Below are 25,829 nucleotides of genomic sequence, written 5' to 3'. Positions count from 1 at the left end.
GACAGAGTTCAGGAAGGTGCTTTTTCCAAATCCAGTTATAATTCTTTCAGTAGTAACAGTTACACAGGTTGGAGCACTTACTTCATTAAGCTCCACTAAACTCTTCACAATAACTCTATGAAACATAACTGACTTCATCAGCATTCCTGCTTTCTGAGGCCCAGTGTTTAAGTCACAACTTAATAAGGGGCAGAAATCCGCCTGGTCCCCAAGCCTGTGTCCTTAACCACCACGCCTTCTCTGGAGGAGATTATGAACACTGGCTGCAGAAGGAGGCAAGACTCTCCTAAAGGTCTCACTTTCCAAACAACCCAAGAGTATTCTTCCCAGGAACATGTCAGACCTCCTGCTCCAGGTGGATGGAGGCAGATGGGGTAGATGTGGGTGGGGCAGTTCTGTGTGGAATGAGTTTCAGTGGGTTTCCAAGCCCAGTGGTGCTGCCTCTGCCCTGGACTCTAGCCAGCCCTAACAGGCAATGTTTTACATTTGACTTTTTCCATTTCACTTGTTCGAGATTTATTTCCCATAGCTCCAAGCAGCACCCTGTAGCTCACCTCTGGTCCTTCCTTTCTTCAATAGGTTTCCTCTATCTTTTTCTTTTCTCTCTCTAAGTTTTATTTATTATTACTTTTGGTTGCACTGGGTCTTTGTTTCTACATGTGGGCTTTCTCCAGTTGTGGTGAGCAGGGGCTACTCTTCATTGTGGTGTGCAGGCTTCTCACTGCGGTGTCTTCTCTTGTTGCAGAGCACAGGCTCTAGGTACATGGGCTTCAGTATTTGTGGCACGTGGGCCCCAGAGTTTGGGCTTAGCAGTTGGCACACAGGCTTAGTTGCTCCTCGGTAAGTGGAATTCTCCCGGACCAGGGATCGAACCTGTGTCCCTGCACTGACAGGCAGATTCTTATCCACTGTGCCACCAGGGAAGTCCTCTTTTCTGGTTTTTTTTAAACTTCTGGTTCTTTGAGAGTTTCTCTCCAAACAGCAATTATTTCTCTCTCAGCAAGACTGCACTTCTTGGTCAAGAAATTCTTCTTTATTCATCCTTTGCAGATGTGAGTCACAATGAAAAGCCACAGCTGGAGATTCCTTTTCTGAACTTTCCAGAAAGTCGATGATAAATGCACATGTGCAGGCATGTTTAGAAAAATGGAGAAGCCAGAGGAAGACATATAACTTTCCTTGGCCCCAGGTAGGATGTCTGCACTATCAAATCTCCACACCAAGGACCACAGGGTAAAAGATCATTCCCAGTGGAGGTTTCAGGAAGATACACCTCGAGTGCCCGTGTTCCACAATCTCTCCTTCAGCCCTTCCTCTACAGCGATCCCTGTGTGTGTGCTCAGTCACTAAGTCGCGTCCAACTCTGTGTGACGCCATGGACCGTAGTGCACCAGGTTCCTCTGTCCGTGAAATTCTCCAGGCAAGAATCCTGGAGCGGGTTGCCATTTCCCCCTCCAGGGGCTCTTTCCAACCCAGGGATCAAACCTGCATCTCCTGCCTGCATCTCCTTCATTGGCAAGTGGATTCTTTTACCACGTGAGCTACCTGGAATCCAGCTATGTTGCATTAATTTCCTTCTCAGCTGAGGAAACCCAGAGAGCTTTTTATTTCATGTCATCTACCATTTCTATGCAATAAAGTTAGCCAGATGGTAAATCACACAGCCATCAAATCATTGCATTCCTCCAAGAGGTTCAGAGATGTGTGTTTTTAATACAGACGCTAAGGCCAAGGCAGCTGAACTGCTCAGTTTCTGAATAAGGGACACTGACCTATTTCTCTCTCCACTCCATCCATAATGGAAACAGGTTGGTAACATTTCCCATGACTAGGCATTACAGAGTTCCCAGGTGATAATACTGAGCCTCCCAGATGGCAACAGTGGTAAAGAACCTGCCTGCCAATGCAGGAGACTTAAGAGACATGGGTTCAATCCTCGGGTTGGGAAGATTCCCCTGGAGGAGAGCGTAGCAACCCACTCCAGTATTCTTGCCTGGAGAATCCCACAGACAAAGAAGTGTGGCAGGCTACAGTCCACAAGGTTGCACAGAGTCAGACATGACTGAAATGACTTAGCACAGCACAGGTGATAATGCAGATTGAAGTAAAGAATACAAGGGTCACTCCAGAACTGAGAGGGATTCACTGGAAGTAAGGTCCATGGGTCAAGATACATAAACTCTACCACTTCTGCTGGTGCCAGGCCCAGATCATCCCCACACACTCAAACTACTGAGATGATGAATGGGCAGAAACCACCACCACCTTCACTTGCTTAAAGAAAATGCAGTGTTCAGTTTTGCAGATGACTTGATCTGCAGTTGGAAAGATATTATGACTGACTGACTCTGGCCTTGTTTACTCATCCCACTCACACCACAAGCCATGCCAGACAGTCTCAGACGCTTGCTGAGCACAACTGGCTTTTGGAAATGCCAGAAAACTGATTCATTTTTTCACATTAACTTATCCTTTGGCAACATGACTCCTAAATCATTATCCTCAGCCATGACTAAAGTGCTGTATCAGGTGATTTCAACAGAAGCTCTCCCATGTCTACCCTCCATCCCAAGGGTCCCCTGGAATGTTCTGAGTTTCACTGTCTGTGTGCCTTACCTGCTTTTTGTGGTGGTGACCCAACGATCCTATAAATTTACCATGAATTAAAGATCCCAGAAACAACTGCATTCATGTACATATACGATTAATATTCCAAATATGCAAAATAATTCACACTTGGGAAAAATTACTCAATTACGGGTCAGCCATTTCACAAGTACAGAAGCTGGCCCTGGCACCGTAACCAGGTATAAATATTATCCAAGTGTCTCAAACTTCGGAGAGGCTAGAGATCTGTTTGATTTATCAGTAACAAAGGGGTATGACCTCTTCCTTCAGTTTTGCTAAGGGATCAAACTTTCTAACTTTGCAGATAAAAGGACTTGCCATACTACTGGGAATTTGGTGCTATGTACTTTGTTTCTCTTTTAAGGGGTTGGTTAGATTCTTTGGGACAGGGTAGTGGTCACTACTGTGCTCCAGCCAGATTTCACTTTTAGGGCAAGTGTATCCATCCCTGGCTGCTGCTGGCTCACAGGGAAGGTCCTCAGGTAATGCCCCTGGAAGGGGCAGCCAGCTGCCAACCACTGGCTGATTCAAGAATACACAGGTCCAGCCCTCTGCCTCAACTAAAAACAACTGGGCAGGCCCCCCGGCTCCAGAGCTCCCCATAAGGGCGCTCAGGGCTTCAGTCATTCCCGTACTGCCAGTCAGCTTGTCCTCTGCCCAGTCCTGCCACCTGCTTTTCCTGGCCCCTAAATTCCTTCAGCACCCACCTTCTGGTGTGCTTCCAGCCAACCCAGCCAAAACAAGCTGCTTTCTAAGTGTAGAAAGTTATTTCTTAAATCATGTCAAGGAAGTTACAGGTCCCAGAAAGACATTTTCTATCAGAGGTCCTGTGAAGGCTGAACAGTTGCTGAAAAATACCTGTGATTCTGTTTAAAAATTATACATTTTTCATAACCAGCTCAGGCCGCTTTCTGAATACCAGCCCAATGCAGTCAACAGGGACAGGAGTTTAAATAGCCCAGGAACATCACAGCTTCAAAAGTCAAGGAGGTGAAACATCGCCAGGTGAATGATCTGTGTATCACAACATCACATGACCCTGGACGCTGACACCAAAGCACGGGGTGCCGGGCTGCAGTCGTCACCCTTGACCATTGGAGTGTACCCCTCCCCACATCTGACATGCTTGTCTGATAACTTCACATCTGAGGAAATCTTTAAAGCTACCTGAAAGGGCCTACATGTAAGTATGACAGTGAGATCTGAACACTTTATCCCCAAAACTCCAAACTTTTAGGAACAAGAAACAATTCCTAGAGCTGACTGATTACTGATGACTTTGTACGCTTTACTGTATCCCCAAGAAAACAGATGGCAGACAGGCCCGGGCAGGCAGCAAGAGCTACTGCTACCATGTTGCCGAGGGGGCATAGCACCATCTCCCAGAAAACCTCAAGGAACTACCTTGTCGTCATCCAGGCTCTAGTGCAGCTCAGGGTCCGGGGATGAGGTTAGAGATGTCTCAGGAGTAGAAGTCAGAGGAGAAGCAGGTGCCTACACAGTGTATTTCATCACCCGAGGGGTGGGTTCAGAATGTTAAAAATGTAGATAATGTACTCCCTATGAAACACTCAGCTTAAAACTACTGCAGGAACTTCCCTGGTGGTCCGGTAGTTAAGACTCCACGCTCCCAGTGCAGGGGATAGGGGTTTGATCCCTGGTCGGGAAACTAAGATCTGGCATGCCACACAGTTCAGCCAAAAAAAAAAAAAAAATTAAACCATACTACTGCTTCATGTTTTATATTTCTGTTACATTTATATGAACTGTTTCCTGTTCATGCACTGTCTCATCTGACCCTCACAACTCTTCCTATGAGGCCTGGGCTGTTATAATCTCAACTTTATGTCGGGTTAAGTGATTTACGTGTGGCTTCCCTGGTGGCTCAGGGAAGTTAGTAAAGAATCTGCCTGCAATGCATGAGACCTGGGTTCAATCTCTGGGTCAGGAAGATTCTGTGGTGAGGGGAGGGCAAACCACCCCAGTATTCTTGCCTGAAAAATCCCACTGACAGAGGAGCATGGCAGGCTACCGTCCATGGGATCGCAAAAGAGTCGGACACGACTCAGTGACTAAACCACCATCACCACAGATGACTTGCCCAGGATGACACTGTTGATCAATGTTGGGATCAGACTGGCAGATTCTTGGTCCCAGGGTCCTTTCATATAAAACTCTGCCAATTTGCAGCATGTCTACATATTTCTCCAGGCTTGTGTACAAAGCCCCCAAACCTTGTCTCCCTTCTCCTGCCTTTACAGCCTCCACCCTCATATACACATCTCTATTTCATGGGAACAAAGGCTACCGATGACATGAGTCCTGAACAGGGTCACAAATCACCATCAAAGCTTTCTCTCTCAGTGACTCCAAACACTCCAAACTCTTTGTTGATACAGACCACAGCCTCTGGAGTATGGCTAACAAGAGGATAAGGGATCAAGTTATAAGATGACCAGTATTCAGTGTCTCTGACTATCCAGGTTCATGTCAGTCACATATACAAGAGGAGGGAAGAGAAGAAAAAGCTTTAAACAGTTCACTAATTTCTTGGACACAGTAATTCTTTCTAGGAAACCCTTCCTATCCTGGTCAATAGGTTTTGCAACTGTTATTTGAGGCACTTGGTGGATTCTACTCTTGCCAAGTCGACATTCTGTTTCTGCAGTACAAAAATGCCGGGGCTGAAGAGATCAGGTGGGGATGCTACGGTTTCAGGACCAGAGGCAAGCATCTCTGTGCTGCAGGTGGATGCATTACAGAGGTGAGCATGCTAATGAGCACTTATTACTCTTCCTACTCCACAAGCCAAGCAGCAGCAACAAGAATTGCCTGGTAAAACTTGCTGGGTTCTCAGGCTTTGATCAAAGGGCTGGTGCCACAGTGATTTGGCTGAAGTGATTGACACAAGGCTGAACTGGATTGTTATCTCAAGATCACAAAGCCTCGTCTTAAGTTCTCTGTATCCTGTAAATCAGTCCTCAGATCAGCACCAATTTTATTCTTCCAGACTTAACCTACTCTCTTTACCAGTAATACCGCTAACCCCTCTGCCCCCAAATGTCCACTTTCTCTGATTATTAAGAAATCAAACAATGGACCTGGAATTTTAGGAAAACAAACGCCTACTGATCATTAAAATGGGGTGTGGCGTTCTACAATGTACTGCACTCAGTTTGCAACAGTCAAAAGATTTGGCCTCACTTTGATCCTTAACTTGAGACATAAAAGGGAACTGAGAAATCATGAAAATTTCACTTAATCACTGATACTTAACTTTAACCATGTTTCCTGTAAAGCATATACATATGGTATTAATTATACAAAAGTACAATTCTAATTTATGAATTTATATAAATTAAATTTTAAAAACACTTTCCCATCCTTGTCTCTCCATTGCTACCAAAGCAAGGGCAGGGAATGGGAAAATCACATGGCTGCAGATGTAAATTTCTCAGAGAAGGAATAAGAGTATCAGCTATTAATCCAATAAAGCCCCATTCTCATTCACTTTTCCGTATTCCAATACTAGGTTGATGTATTGTTGAAAATGCAACCATGGCTTCAGGAACAGAAAAAAACAAGAAGACCCAACACATATCCTAAAGAAGATTCCTGAAGAGTGTTATCTTTAACTCCACAGAGACAAAACTGTGTTGAGTTATAATATAATTCTACAATAATAACTCTTGTAATTACTTGACTCAATTTATTAAAATGGAAAAGTCAGAATAAACATACGATAGAAGTCAAATGGCAAGACAACTCTCATGTTGAAATTCTTTAGGCAGAAGTAACAATAATATTAGCAAAGTTTTTTTTCTTTTTTTAAGTGGTTCACAAGGTCTAGCCTAAGGACGAGATCTAACCCAACTTTTATATGGTATGAAAAAAATAAAGATTTATTTAACAACTTTTCTGAGTTATTTAATAACTTTGTCTTTTCTTATGATTTTCTGTAACTTTTTTTAAGGCTGCTCTGTTACCTGAATGTTTAACGATTCATGGACAAGTAACAACTCCATGAATAATGCCAAAATTCTCAACTATGTGTAAAGAAATGCCTGGGTTATTGCTCCTCTAAAGAACTGTCTGTGCTTTTTACATAAACACATAGACAAAGTAGGTTTTATTTTGGCTGCGAGTATAGTTCTTAAACTGGGGGTTCATCACAAAATTCTCCAAGCAAAGGGATTTCAGAGAAGTGACTTAGCCACACCAGAAGAGAAAAATCTACTGAACAGGAAAGTAAGTAGGGCAGATAAAGAAATGTTTCTTGCATTTAAATATAAATAACATTTACTAAAATTTCACAAGTCTGAGCAGATTTACCAGCTATTCTGAAATTTTTAAACAAAAAAAGAGCATTTTCAGCTTTGAGACTAGGAAACAATCATTACATCTGAGCTCCCACAATAAAAGGGCCAGGTGCTGTGCTGGGTGGCTTGCATGTCCTATCTCCACTTAATCTAACATTCCTACAAGGCAGACACTGCTGTTTCCATTTTAGAGATGAGACAACCAAGTCACAGTGTTATGACATGACTCTTGGTATTCCATCCAACACATGTCTGACTCGAAGATCTAAAACAGTTGCTGCTACCCTCTGTGCAATGGCATCACCGAGAAATTACACCCAGAAATTACAACGAAGGAATTGTTTCATAAGCAGAGGATCGGCTCTGCAGTCAGGAGCTCCAGATTTTAATTATGCTTCCATTGATTGGTGGTTTCCTCCAAGTTAATGGAGAGGAAAATAGTGTTTAACCTCATAAAGTTGAGGTGAGAAGCACATTAAAAAGCCTGAGTAAAAGGGCTTTGCAGAAAGAACAACCGAGTGAGCACTGGTTGTTATCGCTACCTCCCTCTTCAGGCTTCGGCTAATACAGCCGGTGACCCGCAGATGAGCAGGGCTGTGGGCTCATATGAGTCCATCTGCAGGGCAGGGAATCACTTCCACAAGGCCGAGCGGCACACAGCTTGGAGCCTGAGAGAGTGGAACGTGATGGTGAGGTGTGGAGGGGCCTGTCTCTGCTCAGTCCACCTTCTCCTGCACTAAATAAACAAATTGTTGTGGGCCAATTCTGTGCCCAGGTACAAACACCGTTTGCTCAGCCAGCTGCTGGTCCCTGGCACTCAGCCATTTGGGAACCTCTAGGAGCCCCGCTGCCTGCAACAAGATCACTCCCATCCTGAGGGAAAGCAAATTTAAAACAAAACCAAATGATCAGGGGCCTAACAAGAGCCTCATCCTTTCTCATCAATTTTCCTTATTCTCTCCCTCTCCACCCACCTCTCTCACCCACACACATGCACACACATGCTGGTGTGAAGGGTTTTCCATGGTACACAATGGGTGTCCATATTAGATTAAGCACTTTTATCCTCATTAGGAAACTTGATAGCAATCTACTTTGGGATAGAATTTTAAACACTGATAACTCAGCACGGTGACTTTAAGAGCAGAAAGGGTTCATCTGAGTAGAGGTGAAGGAAGGTTGAAGACCCCAGGCAGAAAACAATAATCAACAGATTTGACTACACAAAATTTTTAAACTTTTACATCACTAAAAACAAAAAAATTTTTATCAGAAAAATTAGGGTAGAAAACTAGGTGAAAATATTTGCAATAACTACCAGAAAGGGTTAATAAGTGAAATACATAGAGTTCATGACAAATGAGAATACTACTAATTCCCAATAGATAAAATGGGGAAAGTATATGAACAGTTAAACCAGAAATAGAGCCAACAGTTATATACATGGTTGACCTCATAAATATCAAATAAATAAAAAAGAAAAACAAAATGTCTTTTCTCCTAGAAAGTTAACAAACATTATTAAAATGAGAATATCACTCTGCTATTTTTTGGTAACTGATATCAACACGGACCAAGACATCCATGCATGGTGACCCACACCCTTTGATGCTGCTTCTTGTCATCTCTTGTAAAGATGGGACGAGTCTGAAAGGGAGAAAATGCTGACTGCCGAAAGATGCTCAGCAAACACTGAAAACAGGCTGTGTGTGCTGTGATAGGGTTAAATAAACCATGAAACACCAAGATGGAAGACATTAGAGTCCTTAGAAATAATATTTAGAGGTGCTGTAGTTGAGTGAGGACACGTAAATAAAACAACATTAAGAGGAATTCCTTGGCGGTCCAGTGATTAGAACTCGGTGCTTTCACTGCCGTGGGCTCAGGGTTCATTTCCTGGTCGGGGAACTAAGAACCCATAAGCTGAGCAGTACAATGGAAAAAAATTTTTTAATAAAATTAAATAAACAAGGCGATGGCACCCCACTCCAGTACTCTTGCCTGGAAAATCCCATGGACGGAGGAGCCTGGTAGGCTGCAGTCCATGGGGTCACGAAGAGTCGGACATGACTTAGCGGCTTCACTTTCACTTTTCACTTTCATGCATTGGAGAAGGCAATGGCAACCCACTCCAGTGTTCTTGCCTGGAGAATCCCAGGGACGGGGGAGCCTGGTGGGCTGCCATCTATGGGGTCGCATAGAGTCGGACACGACTGAAGCGACTTAGCAGCAGCAGCAGCAAACAAATAAAACAATGTAAGTAAAAACAGGACACAAAAATACACATTCAGAATACTTCAAATATGAAAAAATATATATGAATGGAAAAAAAGGAAGGAAACACAGCAACAGTAGTTGTATTTTCGTGCGCCAGAATACTGAGGACTATTTTTTTTAACTGTATCATCTTTATGTTTTTTTCCATATCATCCAAATCTTCTAGAAGGTGCATATATTATTTTTGTAACTATAAAAATATTAAATAATAGTCTCAACTTCAAGTTAAAAAAAAAAAACAATAGATAGAAATCCAACAGTTCTTCAAGCTACTCCTACAAATGCCAAAACTGTGCAGCAAGCAGGTAAGGCAGTAAACGGAGAAAGCGGCTTCATTTTAAACTTAGGGTTATGAAAACAATAGGCTTCTTGATGTGAAAACAAAAACTTCTCATGTCCCACTTATCAAAACATAGTTTGGAAATTCACTAATCAAAACATTTTCCATCAGAGGATTTAAACTCACACACCAAAATTATCTCTAGTTAAGCAAGCAGGAAGTTTACCAGGAACCCCCTAAAAATTAATAATTGTTTTTACAGCTTTGATAAATCCATGCCAGCTCATGTTAGTACACAGTGTAGCAGACACAATCTCCAGTGAATCTGTCACTTCTAAACAGGAAAGCGTGAAATCCTTAGCATAACGCAAGAATCACAGCTGTTCTGAAGTGAGGCGTTTTAGGGTTTGCCCCCCACCCACAAACACTGGTTTCTCAGTCTTTGAGATGGTTTTCTTAGAGTGACAGTTAACTATGCCAAACTCATCGCATTCATTATCTTGTTTCATCTTCAGGAACCTGCAAGGAAGGGTCTCTCATCCTCGGCCCTACTGACATTTGGGGCCGGGTATTTCTCTGTTGCTGATGTGGGGAGAAGCGCCCGTGAATTGCAGGGATGTTCAGCATCATCTCTGGATTTTACTTACTAAAAGCCAATCTTGCCTCCACCCGCAGCTGTAACACAAGAAGTGTTTTCTGACATTGCCAAATGAGTCCTACAGGCCCAAATCACCCCAGTTTAAAACCACTGCTACAAAATACTATTATTGACCCCATTTTACAAATGAAGAAACTGAGACACAGCCATAGGTCCATCTTGAGACACAGCCATAGGTCCATCTAAATCCACAGCCCAAGATCAAAACCCTATCCTGTCTTTGTGCACAGTAGGAGGTCTATCTTAGAGTATAAGATACTACTCAAGTCTCCTCGGCATTCCCATGGAGGCTTGTCTAGGCCTCAATGCGCACTAGCCAAAAAAATCATTACTCTCATCACTAAAACATTTACTGATTCCTGATTGGGTAGTAGGGCCTGGCAACAAAGGCAGAGTCATGGCCTTCAACAAGTATATAATCTATTTGAAGAAATAAGATATAACTAGAGCTCAGCCATTTGCAGCACCAGTTTTGGAGGAAACTCTGTTTCCTCATCAGTAAGAGGAAGATAATGCTAATGCCACACTCTATAATTAACTGAGATGACATAAGCAAAGTTCCTATCACAAAGCACAAGTTCAAAAAACAACTAGATAACCAAACACATAGTAACATATAGGCACAAGCACTGCAAGAATCACGGCTTCTCAAAATCACTGGGCTGGGAGGAACCTTCACAAACAACTTCAACTCCCTGTCCACTTAGTGCTGAGTCACTTCAGTTGTGTCTGACTCTTTGTGACCCTATGGACTGTAGTCCACCAGCTCCTCTGTCCATGGGTTTCTCCAGGCAAGAATACTGGAGTGGGTTGCCATTACCTTTAGCATTTAAAATTCTACAGATTTTATTACCTGCTTCCAGCAAGAGTTTGGAGGCTGAGCTCAGACTGAGGCTCTCAGCAAGGGTCTCCTGATGAACTGCTTTAAGGGGCGCTAGAGGAAAGATGAGGGTTTAAGCAGGGACAAACAGTAGGAAAAGTAGAAGAGCTGAGCAGCCTTAAGGCATTGCCAGGGGGGCAGAGCCTGGGTGTGAGCACAGGAGAGAAGCTTAGAGAAAGAATCGAGATCAGATGAGGTCACAAGTGACACAGTGGTGACACTGATCAGGTGAGACCTGGGAAGTATTTCTCCTAAAAAAAGCAATCAAGAGCTAAAATACAAAGCAAAAAAGAAAATAAGGGCTGCTACAAAGCATACACCCAACTTACACTATGAGGTTGGAGAACTTAATTTCTCAAGTTAAAGTATCAGCATTCTAATTCCTTCACAGCATTCCTTCAGGACAGCAGGCAAATGCATGCTCTAGATCCATGAAAGTGAAGGCTTTGCCAGAATAAAGAGTCAGTCTTGGGACTTCTCTGGTGGCCCGGTGGTTAAGAATCCTCCTTGCAATGCAGGATGTGGGTTCAGTTCTTGGGGTAACTAAGCCTGTGCAGCATAACTACAGAGTCTGCGCCCTCTGGAACCCACGCTCCACGACTAGAGAGTCCATGAGCCACAATGAAGGTCCCACGTGCCTCAACTGAGACCCAACATGGCCAAATAAATAAATATTTTTTTAAAAAGTCAATCTCCCTCCTCAAGTCCACAGGTGGTCCTCCTGTTTGAAAACTGGAGCCCAGAGCAGCCAGATCTTCTCTTTGTTAAATGTAAATTTCCATTGGTGAAGTCACCAAAAAAATTAAGTACTGGCGCAAATTTCTTAAAATACTGTGTATTTCAAACCATACCTGTCTGCAGGCAGTCTCCATCCCAGATCCACGAGTCTGAGAATTCTGCTGTAAGGCTGAGCCCACAGGAGATCAGAAAAAGGACCAGGCAGGCCTTGTACCAAAGGTTTATTTGGAAGATCTGTCTAGCCACAAGGTGCAGAATATAGGGAAGAGACTAACTGCACGGTCTGTATCAGAGATGATGAGGATGTAAACTAAAGGATTGGCAGAAGGAAAAGTCATTCAGAAAACACTTGAAAGGCAAAAATGACAGGGCTGATGGCCAGGAGAAGGGTCTCTAGGTCACTCCACACAAACCTGACCCATTGTAAACTGTGATAATGAAGCTGAGACCTCAAGATCAGAGGGTAGCTCGAGTTTAAAAGTGAGTTCTTTAACTTCCCAGAACCAGGGCAGTCTTCATGAACTTGTAACCTGTAGTCACATACAGAACCCCATGCTCAGAAAGACCCCATATCTGGCTTAACACTCTGCTGTCATCATCAAGATTCCTAATAATTTACTTTGAATTTTTTTTCATAAATGAGGTCGAAATTCCTCATAATTTAAACTTGTGTTCTATAAACAAGGTCAGATGGCACAATGGAGCGTGCACGTAAGCAGAGGAGATCTGTTTAATAAGAGTGGCCACCATTCCTTGCCGCCCTATTCATACAGTGTTTGCAATGCCCCATATGCACAGAACTTGGGCAGGCTCACGATGCATCGAGTTCAGCAGGACTCAAAGCGAGTTCAAGGTAAATGTGCTACAAACAACTGAGCGAGCAGGTGGGTGGGTGCTGACAGCCACAAGAGGCCATGCTTTCCTTTCCATCCAGAATCCGCTGTACATGCAGAAACAAGGCAGCGTGTTTCCAAGAAACAAAAACAACCAAACACTCCTTTCATATCCTCTCTTACTCCTGTCACTCCCCTGTATCAACCAACCACTTGAGCTGATGATGACAGCACAGGAGAAGGAAAGACAGAGCAACTCCATGGTTCTTTTTCCTTTCAGTCTTTCCTTCCATAAGCCAAGACTAATAGACTGTGCAAATTGAGATGTGAAATAACGGTAGCCAGGTTTGTGCAGGGTTTCCTCTGTTCTGATAAAAAGAATATACAAATGCATTTACAAACCACGAAACACTAAGAAACGTGATATCAGTAATTCTGCGTAGTTGTTAAATGCTCTTATATTTGCATTTCACACTGGCATTGCATAATAGAAAGATGAACAATGAAATTCACGCTGATGATTTTTATTTTCACTTCACTCAGAATAACATTAAAGCAAATAAACACCATGACAAGTAAAGAGAGACGACGGAAGAAAAAGAAAAGCTTTTCCTGTTAGTACCTTTTACAGCACTTTTTCCTGCTTTTTGACCAAGAGGGTCACACATTTGACCAAGAGGCTCCACAAGTATGTAGCTGGCCCCACTGAGAATCACTGAACTCAAGGACATTATGCCCAGATCTAAGTATGCTGCCCACACTTGGATACATTTATACTGACATCAGTCAAAGCAACCCCGCAAAGGACCCACCTATGGGCTGATGGGAGTGGTGCTGAGTTTTAGTCCCACACTCTTAACTATCAGATTGCTTCAGTCCTTTTCTTATACCACTCACATCATTGCAACAACAAATCTGCTGAAACAATGCAACCCAATGTCTTTCAGCCAAAGATCTTTCTGAGTTCCTCTCATGACCTCTTGTGTTCGGTTTACACGTTAGTTACATTCTAAAGGCAACCAACATTGGCATCCTCATCTTTCCTATGTCATCTCTAACTTCAACACTCTGGGGAAGAGTCCCGGGATGGGCGGGCTAGGCAGACCCCTCTCTCCCTCTTCGAGGATGCACAGAGCCAGTTAAACCAGAGCATGTAATGATGCGGAAGTCTCTCTGCTGGACACCTCCCTCTTTCAGAGTACTCCCTGGTGCTCTGTGGTTCAGTGTTAACCAAACCCAGCCTGTGGTTCCAGACCCAGGCTGTTTCCCTGTCACTCAGAGCTCTCGGATTTCCCCTGGGAAGTTGTTCTGCAAACCATTCAGTCTGGTGTCTAAAAATTCCTCCTTCACATACAGTCAGGTATCCCTTTGTCTCATTTCATTCCCCTCTTCTTTTTTTGTACCACTATTTTCCACTTCAATAAATTAATCTCCTGCCTGGAGATACATCCTGGCAAATGTGTCAGCTTGCATTGTTTAGATGAGAGACTTCTGTCATTCTTTCAAATGTTTCCTCTGTCTCAATAATCCTGAGAGCTCTGGGGAGCCTGAGTTACTTGTCTATGAATTTCCTCTCACTGCCTCCTATTAGACTGTGGGGGAAAAAAAAGGCAGACTGCCTGGGGTGAACTCACTCAGCTCTTATCTCTTCCAATCACATTTCTTTCCTCAATTTCCCGCATCCTTTCTTTCATTCTATCTGAAGAAGCATTCTTACGGATTTCAAAGCTAACCCACATTCTCCACCTAATTTCAGTCTATCCCTTTCCTTCCCCCTTCTTGTTTGCTGCTTTCATATTACCCTTTCTGCCTGGACCATCATCAAACCCATACTGTCAGAGCACATCTCTCCCTGTTCAATTCCTTGAAAGGCTGGGCTAACAGGACAGCCTCGGGTTCATTACCTCCCATGTCTTCCTCAATCTTCTGTCCTCTGGATTCCATGGCTACTGTGCTGAAACTGCTCTCCTAGCCCACAGATGACCTGGCAGCTGGACTCGGGGCCATTTCTCAGGCTCGTCCTGTAAGAGGTCTGCAGCACTGGATGGTGGGGATGGTCCACTTGTGTTGGGCGTGCTTCATTCCCTTGCCACCGGCAACCTCTTCCCTTCCAACCTCCCTGGTTATTCTTGCTCTATCACCTTTAATAACTTCTTTTCTTTGGCCTGACTATGTCTACATGTCAAGAGTTCCCTGTGGGTTGTGTACTTTCTTCTCTTTTTATTCTACATTCTCTTCTTCAGCAAGTTCACCTACTCTTGCTCTTTAGGTAGCAACCCTACAGAGATGGTCTATCACTCAAGGGTTTTGCCTACACTCCAAACCTAAATGTCTTAATTGGTGCTTAACATCATGATGTGAATAGCATGAATAACTAACAATTCTTAGCAGCTTTTAACATGTCAAGTATAGAACTAAGCCAGAGGCAGTAATATGAAGTGGTTGAGGCTACTGACCCTGGAGACTGTATCTACCTGCATTTAAATCCCTGTCCGACACACATTCTGTGTGACCTTGGGAAACTCAATTAGCCTCTCTGTGCCTCGGATTTCTCATTTGTAAGAATAAGAACATTACCTTTTCTTAGGGATGATGTAGGGATTAAATCTAAGTTGAAATATGTCAGACAGTTAGAATAGTGCTTAGTACACACTGAGTAGGCATTAGCTATTATTAATACTGTTGTTGTTATTCTCCTAAAAACCTAATGAAACAGGTTCTATGATTTAACCCATTTAGACAATGAGAAAATGAAGGTAAGTTATCATGGGTCCAGATGAATTGCAAACTCTAGATGTTTAAATCTTCTTTTTCAGATGCTTAAATCTTAATTCATCATATTTCCTATTTAAATTCAACTTTTGCTGTGTGCCCTTCTTGTTCTATCTGTCCTCACTCTGTTCACCACATATACCCCTCCTAACATTCAACATATTATTTCAAGAGTCATTTTTATAAAATAGTAATAGTTCTTAGATCCCTCCCTACCTTACAAAAAACCCACAACTCATTTTAAAGCATAGTCTTGTCACTTTTTAAATCCGTCTAAGATCTGGCTTTAGAATATCTTACCTCTATTAACAATACTGATCTTCCTATCTTTCTCTAAAACCATATTCTATGCTTTGTTCCAAACCCAAGGATGTTCGTGTCCCCCCCAATGTCTCAACATTTCCTACTCATCCCATTCAAATCCCACCTTCTCTAGTAGGACCCCTCTAAACCCAATCCTTTACTAATTCATAGCACCATTTTCTACCACTTACCTCCAAGAAGCCCCACAAACTGATTCTTTAAACTTTAATACTCTTTATATTTCAAGAGTAATCCATGAGGCTGTAAAATAGACATAAAAAAATTAAAGGCCCCTCATCTTTCCCATCATCTTCATCCTATCCCCCACAAATCACTCCATTTAGCAACTTTTTCCTGCACTGACAAATATAACTTTTATATGCATGTTTGGTGACTTTTTTCCTTAAAATACATATAATAAACGTTTAAATCCGTATATTTTCCTCCAACTTTCTAACAGCTAAGTAGCTTTCTAAATCTGTTTTTCATTATGATTATGTGTAAGGAAGATCATTCCATTTCTTCCCCTATCTTCTCTATATGAATATCCTTAAGGGTAAAGACCATGTTTTATTTGCCCTTATATCTCCAAGATGATCTTGTACCAAGGCCAAGAACTGTTTAACAAAATAGTAATAATATGTCATTAATCCAGTGTTCACTGTATGCCAGGAAAACCACTGTTAATGTTTCACATATATTATCATATGTAATTCTCATAACCCACCCAATTATTCCCATTTCACAGAAGACAAAAATCACATAGTTAAGGACAGAAGAGTCTAATTTACATTTCTCTGACTCTGGAGCACATCCACTTCATCTCTTTGGTTATAGGTAATAAAACTGTCATAAGAACATCTTTTGCTTTTTCAACCAAAGTTGGGAGAACATAAGAGTTCCGAGTATTCCAGTGTAGGCAGATGGGGCTGAAGATAAATAGATGGGCCTTGGAATGAATGGTAAGTAGATGGAGGCAAGTGGCTGCAGCCATAAAGCTAACCCACCATTCAGTTGTTCAAACCATGTTTACTGAGAACCTACTAAAAGGTAAATTACTTACCTCCCCTTCTTCAGGCTACTCACTGTGGTATTCTTTAGTAATAGCTGCCATCATTTATTAAAAATTTATGGACCAAATGTATCATTCTTATTTCTATTAACATTTTCTAATACTGACAAACTTCCCTGGTGGCTTAGACAGTAAAGCGTCTGCCTACAATGCAGGAGACCCAGGTTTGATCCCTGGGTCGGGAAGATCCTCTGGAGAAGGAAATGGCAACCCACTCCAGTACTCTTGCCTGGAAAATCCCATGGACGGAGGAGCCTGTCCATGGGGTTGCAAAGAGTCAGACACAACTGAGCGACTTCACTTCAATACTGACAAAAATTCCATAAGACAAACACCAGTACCACCATTCACACATAGGAAAATGGAGACCCAAAACCATTAAATTTTTTGTCAAGATTAGTCTGTAATGAATAGCAAAGCCAAGATTCAAATTGAGAGTATGCAGGGTTCCAAAGTCCAACCCATTTTTTAATCATCCAGGATGATGCCTTTTAATTCTGAGCGAAAAGAACTATGACTTCTTTAAAATGTACTCAGTCAGGATCCCATCTGGCTTCAAGTAACAGATCCAACTTCTGTGGTTGAATCAAATGAAGATTTATTTTTCTCAAAATAAATCAAGAGGTGGGCAGACCAAGTCTGGTACAGCGTTCCAGAAGGCCATCAGCTTCCCAGCCCACTTACCCCTCAAGCTTCTTGAATTTGGTCACAAGACAGCTTCTGCGATTAGAAAACAGCATCCATTATCCTGGAAGAGAGAACGAGAAGCACAAAGGCCAATAGCCTAACAGGCAAGAGAGTCTGTGGGAGAGCCCCTCCCAGCTACCTGCATCTTATTGGCCAGGACGATGTCACTTACTCACCGCCCAGCTGCAAGGGATTCTGGGAAATCAAGTTGGTGGGGGGGGGGGGGGGGTGTGTGTGTGTATGTATGTGTGTGTTGTTTTGTTTTTAACTGACCACCAGTAAAAAGTGGGAAGGATGGAAACGATTGCACACCTAGCTGTGTCTGCTCCAGAGGGTAATGTAGAGTGCAAGCCATCCTAGAGAATCAAGGTACCTTGAGAAGAAAGCAATAAAAGAACTTGAAGTCTATGTTTAAAAGCCCTCTTGGTTGGGCAAAGTCACCCACTGATGGGGGTGGAGGTCGGAAAAAAGTTTTACAGACGCATCCAAGCAGCTGATCCAGAGGAAAAACACTGAGACCCAGGTGACTTCACACAAACTGTCCTGGCCGACTCACAGGTTCAATCAGTGTTTCCTGTGAGTCCTCACTGTTTTCCTTCCTCCCACTCACTCGCTGTCCAGTTACTTTAGATGAGAGCTTACAGGCTCCTCTGACTCTTCCATCATTCATAATAAAACGTAGAGTGTGTTCAAATTTCAGTTCAAGCAAAATAAAATCCTCGACCATGTGTTGTTATGAGAAGCATTATCTTTACAAAAAGATATGGGTTCCAGGGATATTATTTATGCAACCACAGCCACACTCTCAAGTTATTGTATTAAGAAAGTAGGCCATAGAGCTTTACATTTTCTAAGTTCAAACTTTTCTCATAAAAACCTCATACAATTCTATGATGAGAAGATTATATTTGTGAAAAGATATATATGGACAGAGGGTGACAGAAAGCCAGCAAAAGGACTTCTGTGAGCTATATCCTAGGCTCACAGGAAATACAAGATGACATGAAACCATATTCAATAATACAGTTCAGAGTAACATGCATGCAAAGGAAATGGTAAGAGTTCCCAATGGGCCTACCTACTTCTTCCCAAGAACTACCTTGTGTGCCTAAAGAATTTGGCCACTTACTTATGAATGGACTTGTCACTGAAAACACCATTTTTAGTCTCTCTCTCTCATAGGTAAAATTAAGTTTTCCTTTGCTACCCCACACGCAACACTAGGAATCAGCGTATCGGCTCTCAAACTTGCATTTGTTTTTCTGTCAAATGCTTAATTTCTCTAAGTTAAAGGAGAGGTGAAAAGACCTTGCCTTACTCTGGAGTTCAAAGGATGTCCACAAAATCTACAGCCAGTCCCCAAAGTTATGGTATTTGATCTTCTTCCTTCATGGTCCATGTCAGTGAAACGAGTCTTAACCAGAATGACTGATATTCAGTGCAATCCGAGTTCGCACAATTCCTTCGGTCATGGGCATTTTTAGGTGCACCACCACACGGAAACCGCCACCTGATGTTTCTATTCTGAACTCCTTACGTTTGCCAAGAAAAACAAGGATGTGAATGTGGGCCAGTCAAACTGTGAGTCACACCAAGTTCCAGGGAGACACGCAACCAAAGTTCAGTCACAAACTAAGACAACACACCCACCTGGATCCCTCAGAGTCCAAACCCACATTTCAGAAATAGAAGCTCTCCAAAGAGAAGTGGTAGAGGTTTCACTCAAACCCTCTTCTTCTTCAAAAGCTGCCTAATGAGTGTGTAAACTTAAAACTCCTGGAAGGGCCCACTGTTTCATCTAAAATCCAGTTGTTTGGTGTCTTAAATCCTTAAACATGGGGCAAAGTATTGATGTAAAAGAAACCCTCACCACTTGGCTTTTTGAAACAGCAATCAGTGCCAAACGGGCATCAATAATTACTGTTTAAATAAAGAGTGTAAAAAATAGAAAAGTCTTTGTATTTTCTAGGGTGGGTTAGTTCAGCTTTCTTTTTTAATCCATTAGCTCCATTTAATGAAGCATCAGTCTTTATGGTGGTGATACATGTGACAAAGCTATAGGCTTTTGGCTAGGAAAATCATTCTGACATGCACAGAGATGAATTTGAGAAAGTGATGACATAATACACTACAGATTCAAGGAACTACATAAGCCCAGAGCAGTTATTGGATAGTGTCAACATGGGGGCAGCTGGATGACTGATTTAATTGTGAAATTATCAACTTTTAGTTGAAGGGAAATGCTGGCCAGAGGACAGACACTTTGTTTCATTTGTCCTAAAACAACACCCAGTGTCAGTAACCTTAACAGCTTTGGATCCCATACTTAAACACATCTGTTCCACCATGGTTAAAAAACAACAATAAAATCATGGTTTCCTAAAAGATTTCACAATCGGATGCTCAACTGGGATTTTTCTCTTACTTTCAAAACTAATATGACTTTCTAAGGAAATCTTTGGGAATAAAAAAATGTCATAATTATGTATTGGGTTGGCCAAACAGTATGTTTAGGTTTTTTCCATGTTACATAAAAACTCAAACTTTTTGGCCAACCTAATACTATCTCTTGCCTATGTGTGCACCTTAAAGGAACATTTCTTTAGTAAAGAATCAAGACACAGACCCAAATGTGAATGGATATTCATACATTCATTCACTCATTCATTCACTGTTTTGAAAAGGTAATTCAAATCAGATCAGAAACATGTAGTAATATCTCTGAAAAGACAAGAGTAATGAATGAGGTCTCTTAGTTAACAGTTTGAAAGATGTGCTTTTGAGGATATAGGTATTTTTTAAAATGGGAGATGAGAACCTCAAAAAGTTACTTTTAATGTGACAAATTACCAACATAATCTAAATTAACTACAAAAGTACAAGTAGTTCATGAATATGAAAGGTTTTAAAAAGAAGTCAGCTAGTCAGTAACTCAGAGAAGGCAATGGCACCCCACTCCAGTACTCTTGCCTGGAAAATCCCATGGATGAAGGAGCCTGGTAGGCTGTAGTCCATGGGGTCGCTAAGAGTCCGACACGACTGAGCGACTTCCCTTTCACTTTTCACTTTCATGCATTGGAGAAGGAAATGGCAACCCATTCCAGTGTTCTTCTTGCCTGGAGAATCCCAGGGACGGGGGAGCCTGGTGGGCTTCCGTCTATGGGGTCGCACAGAGTCGGACACGACTGAAGCGACTTAGCAGCTGCAGCAGTCAGTAACTGAGGAGGGGGTGGGGAGGGAATTGACCTTGTTCTGATTTATCTCCTGCAAGCACAGTGAGCAACAAAAAGACTACCTAAGCAGTTAATGAACGCTCTTTTACTGAACTTGTTTTCAAAAAATGACTAGAATGCCCCTGAAATTAGGCACTATTGATATGTAACAACAGTGTGCCCTGAATTTCAAGTCAACATCTGTCCACAAAGGCCAGATTATCCCATTTTTTAAAGGAGCTATCCTAGCTGGTCAAAGAATTTAACCAAAACCTGATTCTACCTTTCTCAACAACTCAAACATCTTTCAAGTTTTGTCCTTTGAACATACTGTGTTTTAGTATACCACATCTGCCTCCTACACAGATGGAGAAAGAGAAATGTTGGTTAAAAATAAGTATGTAAATTTAAAGTTGCTACTCAAACTGCGAATGCAATTTAAAGCTTTGTTATATTCAAGTCAGTAAGCAAGGACTCATTTCTTGGAAAGAATTATAAATCTGAATTTGGAAAACAAGATAACATCCTAAAGATACTACTTGACTGGTTTTTGCAGCTTTCTTTCGGTATTACAAACAGCAGTCTGAATACTCCATCAGTCAAGGCTTCAGAGAGCTCTCACCAGCCCACAGGAATTCCACCTCACCTCCTGGACTTTCCTGCTGAAAAAGTGCATTGGAAAATACAATGTGTTTTTTGTACTTCTACTCAGATGGTAAAGAATCTGTCTGTAATGCAGGAGACCTGGGTTTGATCCCTGGGTTGGGAAGATCCCCTGAAGAAGGGAATGGCTATCCACTCCAGTATTCTTGCCTGGAGAATCCCATGGACAGAGGAGTCTGGCAGGCTACAGTCCATGGGGTCGCAAAGGGTCAGACTGGACTGAACAAATAACTCTTTCACTTTCACAGAACATAAATAGCAAAGACTCGGTCACCATTATTTCAGTGACATTAGCCAATTTCTGTTTCTCAGTCCAAAACACAGACGAAAATTAAAATATATAGGCTTTTTCAGTGAAGCACACCTCCTCTTTGCAAAAAAATCTACTCTTAATCCATCCTGTGCAAATTAAAAATTTTAAGAACAATACAGATCCAGGTGTCTTATGCATGCATGCATGAGTGTGTGCTCAATCACTTCAGTCGTGTCCAACTCTTTTGCGACCCTTTGGACTGTAACCCGCCAAGCTCCTCTGTCCATGGGACTTCCCGGGCAAGAATACTGGGATCAATTTGCCATTTCCTCCTCAAGGTGATCTTCCCCATCCAGGGACTGAACCCATGTCTCTGGTGGTTCCTGCCCTGCAGGTGGATTCTTTACCACTGAACCACCAGGGAAGCCCTTAGGTGTTTTATAAACAACAGCAAAACAAAACACCTCTTTTTTGCCCTGCAACCTAACTGGTATCTGGCTAGAAAGACAGAGAACCCCATCAACAAAGTCCCATGTCTCCACACTTCCCGACCTGGGTTTATTAGATGCAATATTTGTGGCTTCTTTCTTTCCTCCTCTCCCGGAAATGCCCTGACGTACAGGCACCTGGGATGCAGCTTTTGACTCACAAAGAAGCCCACGCCCGTCTCCTCCCGACCTGGCAACAGAAGGATCCTCACTGCTGAGGCACTCTGGTGAAAGAAAAGGGAAACTTGACTCAGGAGTCCCAGCCCAAATACTTTCTTTGCTTCCCCAAAAGAAAGAGCCTTCAGCACTGATAAGTGAGGGTTCTCAATCAGTGTATGGGGTCAATTTTTTCCCCAGAAAGTCAATCATACCCAGTTAGTGACCTGGGCACACAAAATCACGAAGCAAGAAACAGCTAAAGGGTTTGAAACCGGAAATAAGCAAAAAAACAGAATTTTGTGTTTCTGCTTATCTAAATATCCTTTTGCAGTTCCTTTCCCTACATACCGAATTGGGACATGAGATCAAGTTCTTCTTCTATTGCTCCCTGCAATTCTTATTGAAAGGCAGGATTTGTTTTGGCCCCACATGTTGAAAAATTCATGTTCCTATAATTAAGAGTTTGTTTGCCACGCCTTCAGCCACATTTCCCAGTTAAAACTCCCTTCTCTAAAAAGGATCCATGAAAACAACTACCAGCCCTCATCCTTCTCTGAAACAGCCATAGAAAACGGATATGAAGGTTCTCAACAGCCTTTCTAATCTTTCCAGATCACAACGTAGGCAACCAAAGGGATCCTCCGTTAAGATGAGAGAGAAAAAGAACCAGCGTTGAAGCATGCCCCCAAGAGACCGGTTTTCCCACAAGCTCATAATTAATACACTCCAAGTGAATTTCTCACGTTCTGACGGAACTATAAAAAAGGATTTCTTATATTATGATATAAAAAATATGAATAACAATGACAGACTTTCATTTAAATGTAATAGACCACAGGGAAGCCAATAAAACAAAAACTTTTGTTCTCTCTCATCATAATTTTTGAGTCGATATTTCATAAACTTTTTGTGACATTTTAAAATAACACCCCCCCTCTACACACACACACACACACACACACACACACACACACACACACACACCACACTTCTCTGATTGGGGGTTCTCAAGTATTATTAGCAGACTGGGGAGGGGGCGGTGTTTAAGGACACAGACAAGATCTCACACGTCCAGTCCTGGAGGTATTTTTCACCTAAAAGCTAGTTGGGAGCCCCAGGAGTTAAGCCCTACCCCACCCACCAAAAAGTGCCCGCTCCCACTGGGAAACTGGAGTGAGCTGGAAAAGGAAATCGAGCGGTGAAAAGGAGGAGCAGCTGCAACCGCACAACGGTGCCACTACACTCCGGTCCCCGAGAGGAGCCTAACGCCCTTACCTGGGGGGAGGAGAGCCGCCAGCACGAGTTGCAAAAGTTGTGCTTCACCTTCGCCCGGAGTTCAAAGCGCCGGCATTCCGGCCCCGCCGCAGGCTGGCTGCCCCGAGTCCTCTCTCGCCCCACTCCCGCCTTCCCCACCCTCTCGGCCCTACACCATGTCAGGAATCCGGGCAGGCACCGAGCTGGGAGCTGACATCACTCCCAGTCCCAGGTACCTCCCCTCCCTCGTGCCCTCCCACCTCCCTCCCCGAGGGAAAGAGCCAAAGAGAGCGCGTGGGAGGGGTGTCGGCGCGCCGCGGTTCACGCTGATTGGACTCTCGGACTGTCACTCAGAGGAGCCCACTAATTTTACACATTCCTCTCTGAGCCCGGCTCTGGGCTGGAAGTGGGTGTTGATGGAAAAAAATGCTGCCTTTCCTGCTATCTGTAAGGGAAGGAGAATCATGGTACGAAGAACATCCTTGCAGGTGGTGTTTTAAACTTTTCTTGGCGCATTTCCCAATCCCCCAGGTCAGAAACGAAACTAACCTATCCAAGCCCCGCTTTGAAGGAAAAACAGTCGCCTGTGTGTCACGGGCAAGTCCGAGTCCGGCGGCGCGTGCAGCAGAAAATGGCTAGCTTGAAGTCAGACAAATAAAGGAAACCGCCAGCTCGCTCAGCTCCCCTTTTATCTTGGGGTTGCTGGGCGTTCCCTTAGAACGGGAAATTTAGAACTTCAAAAGCTCTTAGAGAAGATAGGGAGGACAATCCTAGAAACTGCGACCCAGCTCTAGATTGTTAACCCTGGGGCGTTATCGACCATGCGGTTTGCTTTTGCTTTTAGTGACGAAAAGCACAGCACGCGAGCTTCCAGGCAAATAAAATTGAACCTCTGAAGTAAGAAAAATTACTGTTTTACCTTTTTTTAAAGACCGCAGGGCTGCTGTTTTTATACACAACTGAAAAGGGGTGGAAATCTCACAATTGAGTTCAGCAAGCCACAGGAGAATAATTATTGTTGAATGGAATCAATTGCAGTGGCTGAGCTATCAATTAAGAAGTAACTAACATTTACCCTGGCAGCTATCAGGCTATACCCTGGCTAACAGAACACAGAGATTCTCAGGAAATGGGTCTTTCGGTTTGACTAATAACTGCCCCAAGGCAGGACTGAATTGTGAAACGTGGCCCTCTTTATATGAGATAAAGATAGATTATCCGTCATCTTCTGGAATTACAATGAATTGACTACTGACTTTCTCTTCATTTTTATTGTTTGTTTTCTGATGAATGAGGACGTGCTTATTTTGCCATTCTGCCACAAATTGTAGAAGGGATGCACAGAGTCCACCAGTGTGTCTGAATTAATTCCCACAACCATCCTGTAAAGTGAGTGTCATTAGCCCCGTTTCAACATAAAGGAAACAAAGGCTCAGCAAGGTTACATAAGTAAATTGCTCCAGAACTGCAGTTGAAACCAAGGTTTATTGGATTCTGAAGCTATTTCTTCTCTCTAGAGCAGTGATTGCCCACAATCTACACACATATTACAATGCAGAAAAAAAAAATCCACCGACCCCAGCAACTGCTCTCACAGACCAATTTCTATATTATCAACATTATGCTGTTTGTCAAACCTACACTGTTCCAAGCTCCTAACTTTACTGAATCCATTTTCCCCCAGCTCTAAGCCCTTCTATGCACTACTTCCAAATGAGTTTGCTAAAACACTGTTTGGTTTTGCTGTCAGCATCTTCCCCTTCTAAATCAGGTCCCTCTTGCCATGCAATTCTTTGCTGGCCATTTAAAACTCTCTGATCTGGGCTCTATGCACCTTTCCCACCTTGTCTCCCCCTTCACTCCTGGGAAACATTTCACTGCAAACTGGTCTACTCCCAGATTCTTGATTGCATCTCACCTACTGGCCTACCTGGAATCCAATCCTACCTACTCTTCTGTTTGGGAGAGCTTTGTGGGGTGTTTTGTTTTGTTTTTGAGAGTTTTTAAGATACGTTCTCCTAGTAACTTTCAAAGAATGTAATACTGTATCATTAACTATAGTCACCATGTTGTACATTACATCCCTATGGCTTACTTATTTTGTAAGTGGAAATTTTTACCTTTTAATCCCCTTCTGTGTGCTAAGTCCTACCCTTCTCTCAAAGCCTTAAGTCCTTGTCCTTGCTGTGCCCTACAGTAGACAGAAAAAGGGGTCCATTGTCTAGTTCTGCACTTGCTTGCTGTGTAATTTTGTGCTGTGCTGTGCTAGGTTGCTTCAGTCATGTTCAACTCTTTGCAACCCCATGGACTGGAGCTCTCCAGGCTCCTCTGTCCTTGGGATTCTCCAGGCAAG

At 42.8% G+C, this 25,829-nt stretch overlaps 1 protein-coding gene across 9 annotated transcripts in view; it reads right to left on the bottom strand.

The window, feature by feature from the left end:
• Positions 1–23,690, bottom strand: part of PPFIBP1 (PPFIA binding protein 1) — a 205,777-nt gene extending 182,087 nt beyond the window's left edge. For 4 of the 9 annotated variants that reach the window (XM_025283425.3, XM_044941281.2, XM_044941282.2 and 1 more), the window contains exon 1: positions 23,498–23,690. The gene's annotated coding sequence lies outside the window, so the exon portion shown is untranslated. Of the gene's footprint in view, positions 1–17,444; positions 17,509–23,497 lie in introns of all 9 variants that reach the window. The other 5 variants (XM_044941283.2, XM_044941284.2, XM_044941286.2 and 2 more) reach the window with 3 other exon arrangements.
• Positions 23,691–25,829: the final 2,139 nt, after the last annotated feature.

Source organism: Bubalus bubalis, chromosome 4, assembly GCF_019923935.1.
Source record: "Bubalus bubalis isolate 160015118507 breed Murrah chromosome 4, NDDB_SH_1, whole genome shotgun sequence".
Classification (NCBI taxonomy): Eukaryota; Metazoa; Chordata; class Mammalia; order Artiodactyla; family Bovidae; genus Bubalus; species Bubalus bubalis.
This window is presented reverse-complemented; position numbering and strand designations above follow the sequence as displayed.